The sequence below is a fragment of the Entelurus aequoreus genome, linkage group LG18 (assembly GCF_033978785.1).
Source record: "Entelurus aequoreus isolate RoL-2023_Sb linkage group LG18, RoL_Eaeq_v1.1, whole genome shotgun sequence".
NCBI lineage: Eukaryota > Metazoa > Chordata > Actinopteri > Syngnathiformes > Syngnathidae > Entelurus > Entelurus aequoreus.
In genome coordinates, this window is record NC_084748.1 from 1,826,968 (window position 1) to 1,838,202 (window position 11,235).

The following is an 11,235-nucleotide window of genomic DNA, read 5'->3' on the forward strand; positions in this document are numbered from 1 at the left end:
ATTGGAAAGCTAGCTTGCGCAGCTAGTGGGTCCATGACCATGACTTCTGTTTTGTTTGATCAGCCGTTTTACTGCCGTGTTACAGACACCGTTTGGAAACAATTAAGGTATGTAAATAAACATTTACTAAATATTTATGTGTAAATACCTCATTTCACAACACATATGTATATATATATATATATATATATATATATATATATATATATATATATATATATATATATATATATATATATATATATATATATATATATATATATATATGAATCTCCTGAGGATTGAGGAAAACCCCTCATGAAACAGGCCTGTAGAGATGAAATAGTCTTGTGATTTTTTCCCACACATACATACATACATACATACATACATACATACATACATACATACATACATACATACATACATACATACATACATATATATATATATATATATATATATATATATATATATGCGACTTATAGTCCGGTGCAGCTAAAATATTGAAAAATATGTTTTTCTTCATAAATGTAGTGAGTGCAGGTTCAATCTGAAGATTAATAATAGTTTGGACAAAATATTAACAACCGGAAATGAAGGTTTATGTTGCCGCATAATTTGTAACTTGTTTTGAAATTATTCTACTCTCATTTATATAACAAATATTATACTGTGCTATACAGTACATAGTGTTATTGCAGGTATATATATATATATATATATATATATATATATATATATATATATATATATATATATATATATATATATATATATATATATATATATATTTCAGCCTCCTGCAATAACACTATGTACTGTACAGCACAGTATAATATTTGTGAATATCTGGAAATATATATATGAATATATGTGTATGTATGTGTATATATATATATATATATATATATATATATATATATATATATATATACATATATACATACACATACATTCATACACATATATTAATGTATATATATATTCATATATACATACACATATATTCATACACATACATTAATATATATATATATATATATATATATATTCATATATATATATATATATATATATATATGTATATATATATATATATGAATATATATATATGAATATATATATATTCATATATATATATTCATATATATATATATTCATATATATATATATATATATATATAATGAATATATATATATATATATATATATATATTAATGTATGTGTATGAATATATGTGTATGAATGTATGTGTATATATATATATATATATATATATATATATATATATATATATATATATATATATATATATATATATATATATATATATATATATATATATATATATATATACATATATATATATATATATATATTTTTTTTAGGCCACATCTCTGGGGTGAATATCTTTTTGATATAAGCAGCCATAATGCTGCTCCAGCATTAACTCTGTGAGACCTCCAAGTCCTTCCAGACACGTTAATGAATGAATGAATGAATGAATGAATGAATGAATGATTGAATGAGTGTGGGCCTTCTAGTGGGCCTCGGGCTGGAGTGGAAGTCAATCAGAAGAAAACCTCAAGTGGAATGTCAGATCAAACATGAGGTGCGTGAAGGCATGAAAAGGTAGAAACTTGACTTGGAAGGAATGCTAGAAGTCACACATTGTGAAACATGCAGAGGCGGAGGTTATGATAATAAACTAACTAACACTTTCTTTTGTTGGGTCTTTTTGATTGATTGATTGATTGAGACTTTTATTAGTAGGTTGCACAGTGAAGTACATATTCCGTACAATTGACCACTAAATGGTAACACCCCAATACGTTTTTCAACTTGTTTAAGTCGGGGTCCACTTAAATTGATTCATGTTACAGATATATACTATCATATATACTATCATCATAATACAGTCATCACACAAGATAATCACATTGAATTATTTACATTATTTACAATCAGGGGTGTGTGGGGGGGTTAGGTTTGGTTGTTATCATCAGTCATCAACAATTGAGAACAGAGAAATGGATATTGGAACAGTGTAGGTCTGACTTGGTAGGATATGGACAGCAAGTAGTGGACAGAGAGAGAGAGAGAGAGAGAGAGAGAGAGAGAGAGAGAGAGAGAGAGAGAGAGAGAGAGAGAGAGAGAGAGAGAGAGAGAGAGAGAGCATAAGAAAAAGTATCCACATTTGATTATTTACATTTGATTATTAATAATCCGGGGAGGGTGTTAGTTTAGGGTTGTAGCTGCCTGGAGGTGTTCTTTTAGTGCGGTTTTGAAGGAGGATAGAGATGCCCTTTCTTTTACACCTGTTGGGAGTGCATTCCATATTGATGTGGCATAGAAAGAGAATGAGTTAAGACCTTTGTTAGATCGTAATCTGGGTTTAACGTGGTTAGTGGAGCTCCCTCTGGTGTTGTGGTTATGGCGGTCATTTACGTTAAGGAAGTAGTTTGACATGTACTTCGGTATCAGGGAGGTGTAGTGGATTTTATAGACTAGGCTCAGTGCAAGTTGTTTAACTCTGTCCTCCACCCTGAGCCAGCCCACTTTGGAGAAGTGGGTAAGAGTGAGGTGGGATCTGATCGGTCAAAGCTGTTTACAGAAGAAACACACCCCAGCCCTTCAAGCATCCTAAGCAACAACCTTAGTAGTAAGCACATTGAAGAAGTCAGCTGAACGCTTTCTCACACTGTTGTTTCACTTCAGGAGCTTGCATTTTCTCTCTCTCGGCTGCACTATCGCCAGCATCAACACACGCGTGAACTGGTCCAACGAGCTCTGTTTTGCTGCAGTTGTAAATACCAAGCAAACTAAGCAAACCGCAGTCAGCTGACAATTTCTACTGTTGGCATGACGTGCAGAGTAAAGCATGTCATCTATTTATTTATACATCTATTTATTTATCTATACATCATCTCAGGACAATAGTACTGTAAGTCATCCATTTATTTATACATCCTCTCAGGACAATAGTACTGTAAATCATCTATTTATTTATCTGTACATAATCTCAGGACAATAGTACTGTAAGTCATCTATTTATTTATCTATACATCATCTCAGGACAATAGTACTGTAAGTCATCTATTTATCTACACATCCTCTCAGGACAATAGTACTGTAAGTCATCTATTTATTTATCTATACATCATCTCAGGACAATAGTACTGTAAGTCATCCATTTATTTATACATAATCTCAGGACAATAGTACTGTAAGTCATCTATTTATCTACACATCCTCTCAGGACAATAGTACTGTAAGTCATCTATTTATTTATCTATACATCATCTCAGGACAATAGTACTGTAAGTCATCCATTTATTTATACATAATCTCAGGACAAAAGTACTGTAAATCATCTATTTATTTATATATACATCCTCTCAGGACAATAGTACTGTAAATCATCTATTTATTTATCTATACATCCTCTCAGGATAATAGTACTGTAAATCATCTATTTATTTATATATACATCATCTCAGGACAAAAGTACTGTAAGTCATCTATTTATTTATACATATTCTCAGGACAAAAGTACTGTAAATCATCTATTTATTTATTTATACATAATCTCAGGACAAAAGTACTGTAAATCATCTATTTATTTATTTATACATCATCTCAGGACAATAGTACTGTAAGTCATCTATTCATTTATACATAATCTCAGGACAAAAGTACTGTAAGTCATCTATTTATTTATCTATACATAATCTCAGGACAAAAGTACTGTAAATCATCTATTTATTTATTTATACATAATCTCAGGACAAAAGTACTGTAAGTCATCTATTTATTTATCTATACATAATCTCAGGACAAAAGTACTGTAAATCATCTATTTATTTATTTATACATAATCTCAGGACAAAAGTACTGTAAATCATCTATTTATTTATTTATACATCGTCTCAGGACAATAGTACTGTAAGTCATCTATTTATTTATACATCGTCTCAGGACAAAAGTACTGTAAGTCATCTATTTATTTATACATCGTCTCAGGACAATAGTACTGTAAATCATCTATTTATTTATACATAATCTCAGGACAATAGTACTGTAAATCATCTATTTATTTATTTATACATCATCTCAGGACAATAGTACTGTAAGTCATCTATTTATTTATACATCGTCTCAGGACAAAAGTACTGTAAGAGTCAATAGAAACAGACAAATGTCATTTACAGACTATAAGCCACAACTTTTTCTCCAACGCTTTGAACCCTGCGGCTTATACGGTGCGGCTAATTTATGGATTTTTTCTTCGTTGACGGCCATAATGCAAACAGTTTTCATAAAACACCGGATAAAAACACTGAAGTGGTGTTATTGTTTGTGCTATGGTGCCATCTTTTGGACGAGTTTGCTTCCTGCATGTGCTACTGGGTGAAAGTCTTCACTGTTTCCTGCTGTATAAAAGCTTTGAACCGGAAGTAGAAGTGCCGTTCCGTCTTCTAGCCATCCATTGCGGTTCTACTTGTATGTATTCTCCATTCATCACTCCAAACAACGTTTGTAAATTTTACAATATAACAAACTATTCTTACATAATAAACCGTCACATGTTTGATGTCGGTAGAAGTGTTTTCATGCACATTTGTACATGCTAACGTAATGTAATTAAGCTTGCCTTGTTGGCATTAGCTAATATGCTAACACGTTTGCGCGTGTCTGTGTTAGTATTATTAACTTACAGTGGCATTCTTTTTGTATTGTTTCAGTTTGGTAAATTCACCAGAACATCACCGTGGAGTTATTGAGTCTGTTTAGCTGATTGGAGAGCTAGCTTCTGCAGCTAGTGGGTCCATGATGATGACTTCTGTTTTGTTTGATCAGCCGTTTTACTGCCGCGTTACAGACACCAATCAAGGTATGTAAATAAACATTTACAAAATCATTCTATGTAAATAACTCATTTCACAATGTATATATATATATATATATATATATATATATATATATATATATATATATATATATATATATATATATATATATATATATATATATATATATATATATATATATATATATATATATATATATATATATATATATATATATATATATATATATACATGCGGCTTATAGTCCGCTGCGGCTAATATATGGAAAAAATATATATTCTGAAATTGCGTGGGTGTGACTTATATGTCGGTGCGCCCTATAGTCCGGAAAATACGTATCTGCGCTGAAGGCAAGTGGGGTTTTGAGTGGGCCTGTGCTGTATTTGAATAGTATTAGTTTAATGAAGGTTGCCTACAGCACATGAAACTAAAGACCAAATATATCCAAAGAGAGCTTTGGTGTCAGGAGATTTGAACTCATGTTGGTCCTCAGTAAGTTACACGCGGTTTATAGTTTCATTTCAGATGCAAAACACTCAACAAGAATACAGCTTGTTTTAGTACTTGATACTGACAACTAGGGATTTTCTGGAATTTTGACATATATCAGTAGCAGGCTACTTTTTTTTTATCAGTATCTGCCTTTTTATAACAAGTACAACAGAACTACATCAGCATGTACACATATGATACTGCTATTTTGGGTTTAAAAGAATCTTATTATACAAGTTAAAAAAAAGCAGGCAGCAGCTCAAACATTCTCATACTTTCTGCAACATCCAAGAAGAAATGAAGTCAGCCAGCCTGAAAAATGTCTCAACAATAAGCTCAGTGAAAATTGTATAAAATGATTGTAGACAAATCCCATATTTTTACCAATTTTCCAAGATTTCCCATATTTAGAAATGCAAATGTTGATGCTCCTCTTAGACACACGTAATTAACATTTTTGCTGCTAAATTAACCACAACATTAGCAGCAAATAAAATATTATGTTGCTACTAGTCCCACGTTTCTGAAAAAATTATGTTAAAAAAATAATAATAATGCTGTCCAGCTGTTGATTGACATGTACAATTCATGTTTAAATAACTAATACTGCAAATGAATATATAATAAAATATCGACTAACAGCCTCTTCGACTACTAATAATTGTTATCTGCCCTGAAAAAAACATTTTGGTGGATCTCTACTGAAAGCTGTATGTTTGTGTCCACTGTGGTGACCATGAGGACTGAGTTACTACTACTAGCACAGTTATTATGAATGGGTTATGCCAGTGGTCCCCAACAACCGGGCTGCGGCCCGGTACCGGTCCGTGGACCGATTGGTACCGGGCCGCACAAGAAATTTAAAAAAAAAAGAAACTTTTTTTTTATTAAATCAACATAAAAAAAAATATATATATATATATACATTGTATATCAATATAGATCAATACAGTCTGCAGGGATGCAGTCTGTAAGCACACATGATTGTATTTCTTTATGACAAAAAATAAAAATTAAAAAAATACCATTCTTTTAATCTATGGGCCCACATGTATATTATATACTGAGTGTACAAATGGACCCAAAAACAACCTCTAGGGGTCCCTGCACCCCAATGTATGTGGGGAAAATATTTATAATATATAATTATAATATAAAATAAGGTGACTAAGTGTGTTATTATTAATTATCAGTTAGAACATTCTTTTACTTAATACAAAGCGATTTTGTAGCTCTTTTTTTTACTTACATTTGAACAGTTGTTGTTTTCACATGTTAGAATAGAATACAAATTATAATATTACGATTGTGGAACTGCATAATCTAGTGTGTCAAAAATTCTGCCCGTACGAAAATATTAATGTTCAGTAACACATTTAACAGTGTTTGTTATGGTTAGTATTTTGTTAATTAATTAACCAACTAAACTTTGTTAAAATTTTAAGTATATTCTATTTTTATTTTGATATATTTTAGATCGGAGGTGTCTAAACTTTCCCCACTAAAGGCCGAATACTGAAAAGTCAAGTGTGGTCAGGCCATCTTGATCATTTTTAATTGAAAAAAAAACAATTTATATCTTTAAAGACAAAACTTTGTGTTATAGGTGACTACATATATTATTATTAATTATTAGTTTAAAATGTCCAGCTTGTTCTCACTATATTCTGATTGTTTGCTCTTTTTACTTACATTTTTACTGTTGCTTTTTTTAGATAAATACATTATCATTACAAAATACACAACTTTTGACATTTTAGTAGAGCCACGCACAAAGTATCGGATCAGTATCGACGATACCAGCTTGAAAAGAAGATCAGTGGTATCGCACGTGCCTAACTAAACAAGCTACAGTGGTATATTGTTTTAACCCAGGAGAATTATTTACATTTAGTTTATTTTTACTTACTCATTTGTCTATTTATGTATTTACTAATGTATCCATGTATTTGTGTTTTGTGTAACAGAATGAGTCGTAACAAATGTGTTAGTAGTTGCTATGAAAGAAAAAGGAGGAGGATTAAAAAAGCTCTGCTTCTTCCTACTCCTTTTCGTACGTGCTGTGATGAGAAACTGTAATTCATTGTTTGCATGTTGAGAATAAACAAATACTTTTCCATCATTAAAAACAACAATGGCGACTGAAAGCAGAGTGAAATCAAGCTGGGGGGATAAACACACTTTACCTTTACCTTGGCCGGGAATAAAATAACTATAGTGCATTTGCAACCAACAAAAGGGGAGGAAAAAGCACAATAACAAGTTGATTAGGAGAGAGCGAGGGGTTTCTATTGGGATTTAATGCACCTTATAAATCGGAGGGGACCCTGAACGCACCACGGTCACCTGGTTACACCTGCGTGTCGACTGACGCCCGTCCTACCTGAGAGACTACTGAAATATTTAAATAGGCTTCTGAGCCGAAACACATCTGTGAAGTTAGTGGGGATAAAAGGAAGCCAAAATAATAATTATAACAATAAGTTGGTGAACCGCAATACTTGTTAACGCTCTTTTGGGGCCTACCTCGAATGTTGTTCCTGAGCAGAAGAAGATGACGCTTCCTTTTCCTCGGGGACAGGGAGAGGCATAAATGAACTACTTAGGTGGACTCCTCAAGGCACAACACTAAATAAATAAACTACTTATGTGGACTCCTCAAGGAACTAATGGCTCCCCGGGTGTGCGAGACGACGGCGGGAGGGCGGGACTATTCAAGTCGGCGGAGGGTGGGACTATTCACCCATGCGGAGGGCGGGACTATTCAACTCGGCGGAGGGTGGGACTATTCACCCATGCGGAGGGCGGGACTATTCAACTCGGCGGAGGGTGAGGCTATTCACCTCTGCGGAGGGCGGGACTATTCACCTCGGCGGAGGGCGGGACTATTCACCTCAGCGGAGGGCGGGACTATTCAACTCGGCGGAGGGTGGGACTATTCACCTCAGCGGAGGGTGGGACTATTCACCTCAGCGGAGGGTGGGACTATTCACCTCAGCGGAGGGTGGGACTATTCAACTCGGCGGAGGGTGGGACTATTCACCTCAGCGGAGGGCGGGACTATTCACCTCAGCGGAGGGTGGGACTATTCACCTCAGCGGAGGGCGGGACTATTCACCTCAGCGGAGGGTGGGACTATTCACCTCAGCGGAGGGCGGGACTATTCACCTCTGCGGAGGGCGGGACTATTCACCTCAGCGGAGGGCGGGACTATTCACCTCAGCGGAGGGCGGGACTAGCTGCGGGTCATGACGAGTTGGAAAGAGTGGGCGTGGCTAAAAGTTGCCCATGGCTGGAGGGAAAAAACCAAAAGGAGCTTTAATGAGGTGAGTGCAGGTTCGTGTTACAGGTGACGTCACTCCATCGCTGCTCATGCTGTCCTATAACTAACCATCAGTAGTTAAAAGCTGTTTTACCAAACATTCACAATCTTTATGTAAAACAAGAACATGTTTTTCTTGTTTTATGCGTTTCAATTGGTACGATACGGCAAGTGCGAGGTGGCTAACAATGAAGCTAACGACTATACTCTTATTTACATGTCGTGACCTGACTATTAACCACCAATGCTGTTATTGTATGCACTAAAGCCGAGGAACTACTTTGAGCGGCGCCATGATCACAGGCGGTGAACTAGCTTACATGATTGACTTTAGTGAGCTGCTGCATGGCCTCTGAGCTGGTGAAAGTCATTCTGTATCATAAAGCGTGCCTCCCCCCCTGGATAGCAGAAGGTTGTGGCCAAAAATAACTTTGTCATTCAATTCAAACGCGGAGATGGCGAGAAAGACATGAAAAGTCCCACATAAGACAACTCTGAATATAAATTAAGCTCCTACAGGTGTAGGACAGGATTTTGTTTAAAAATAATAATAATAATAATTTGTTTAGATCATGTTTGTATCCTGCCGCTCCCAGTCTGTGGAATGCTCTCCCTGACCACCTGAGGGCACCACAGACTGTGGATGCTTTTAAAAAAGGCTTATTTAAAATTAAAATTATGTTTTTATTATTATTATTATTATTATTTCCAATACCCTGTAGCACTTTGAGGTTGTTTGCGCAATGTAAAGTGCTTTTTTTTTTACAAATAAAATCTATTATTATTATTATTATCACGGTTAAGGCTGCAACAGTTAATTGGCTAAAAATGATTACTGTAAATTCCTATATATTTTTCTAATGAATTTATGAATTTTTCTTTTCTGATGGCCATGATTGAAATCATTTTATGAAAAAAAAGAAAAAAAAGAAGAAGAAGCAAAACCACTGAGAGGGTGTGTTATAGTTTATGCTATGGCGCCATCTTTTGGACAAATTGACTCGGTGCAGGTGCTGCAGTGTTCTTCCATTTAGTACTTTTAACAACTGGATATAGATGTGCCATGCAGTCTTATATCATATTTTTGAGCCTGAATATAAGGAGGATGAGCCACAGGTTTTATAAGCTGGCTGCTGTATTAAAAAAAAACTAAGCATCATGTAGCAGTGTTGCTAAGTGCAAAACAAGAAATACAAAGGTAATAAAACATCACTTCCTGTACGCCAGGCTTGTTCAAAGCTTTTTAATGTGGCTCGGCGAACAGGATTGATGAAACCCTTCAGGATAGAGCTGCTCATGTATGCAGTACAGCCGCCATCCTGCAGGGGGTAGGGCAATGAAGCAGTGTGTAGAAGAAGACTGCTCACTCAAACCAAAAATCGACCCTGAAAAAAATCAAAATAAATCTCAAATATTAAACATATTGTGCATAAAAATATTTTGTTTGTTTTGTATGATAATGTATGACTTTGTGATCTTTTGTATCAGCGATTCTCTGGCCATCAAAGCTTGTTGAGTACATGTTGCACTACATTTGACCAGTAGAGGGCGATAAAGCCCCACCTTAGATTAAATTGTGTTGAGCCACATTGATTGTGTGCAATGTTTGCTGTGTGTTATTTCATTGAACATTGTGTGAATGTACGAGCACTGAACCTTCCCTAGTATTTATGACGGACATTATACTTCTGCAATGTTTATTTTAGTTGTTCAAGTACCAATGATTGTCACACACACACTAGGCGTGGTGAAATTATTCTCTGCATTTGACCCATCACCCTTGATCACCCCTTGGGAGGTGAGGGGAGCAGTGAGCGGCAGCGGTGGCCACGCCCGGGAATCATTTTTGGTGATTTAACCCCCAATTCCAAGCCTTGATGCTGAGTGCCAAGCAGGGAGGTAATGGCTCCCATTTTTATAGTCTTTGGTATGTCAGTTTGAACTCACTACCCATCTCAGGGCAGACACTCTAACCACTGGGCCATATTTAGTGGGATGTTTAGTTTATTAAGGATCCCCATTAGTCTACACCGCAGTGGAGACTATTCTTCCTGGGGACCAGTTCAAACCTAAATGGAGGAAGAAGTGAAAGGAACTCAAATTAAGGAGGGAAAATAATTCAAAAGAAGGAACATTGATCCTCAACAAAACTTCTGAAGCTTCTGTTTCTTCATGCTGTTAACTATCTGTCTAGCTGCACACGCTGGGATCTAGTAGCGAGGGCAGGATAATGAATGATTTCAATCAATCTATAACCTTTATCTAACCAGGTAAAACCCATTGAGATTCAAATCTCTTTTCCAAGAGTGACCTGGTGAAGATGGCAGCAAAACAAGGTTGCATACAACAACAACAACAACAACAACAACAGTCACACTTCACAGTTACATATAAATGACTGTACTTACTAGGCTTGTACGGTATACAGGTACTAGTATAGTATCACGGTACTAATGAATCAAAAAGGGTACTACACTCTGTTTGAAAAGTACCACTTCCCATGACGGCCCGTCGTCATCACGTGGTGACATCGCTGGTTTTCATGTTGGGCAGCGCACACACACAGA

General features: G+C 35.2%; 1 protein-coding gene across 2 annotated transcripts in view; it reads right to left on the reverse strand.

Annotated features, from left to right (window-relative positions):
* The window catches only part of ugt8 (UDP glycosyltransferase 8), a 44,731-nt gene extending 36,672 nt beyond the window's left edge, over window positions 1-8,059 (reverse strand). For both annotated transcript variants that reach the window (XM_062026252.1, XM_062026253.1), the window contains exon 1: window positions 7,873-8,059. The gene's annotated coding sequence lies outside the window, so the exon portion shown is untranslated. The remainder of the gene's footprint in view (window positions 1-7,872) is intronic.
* Window positions 8,060-11,235: the final 3,176 nt, after the last annotated feature.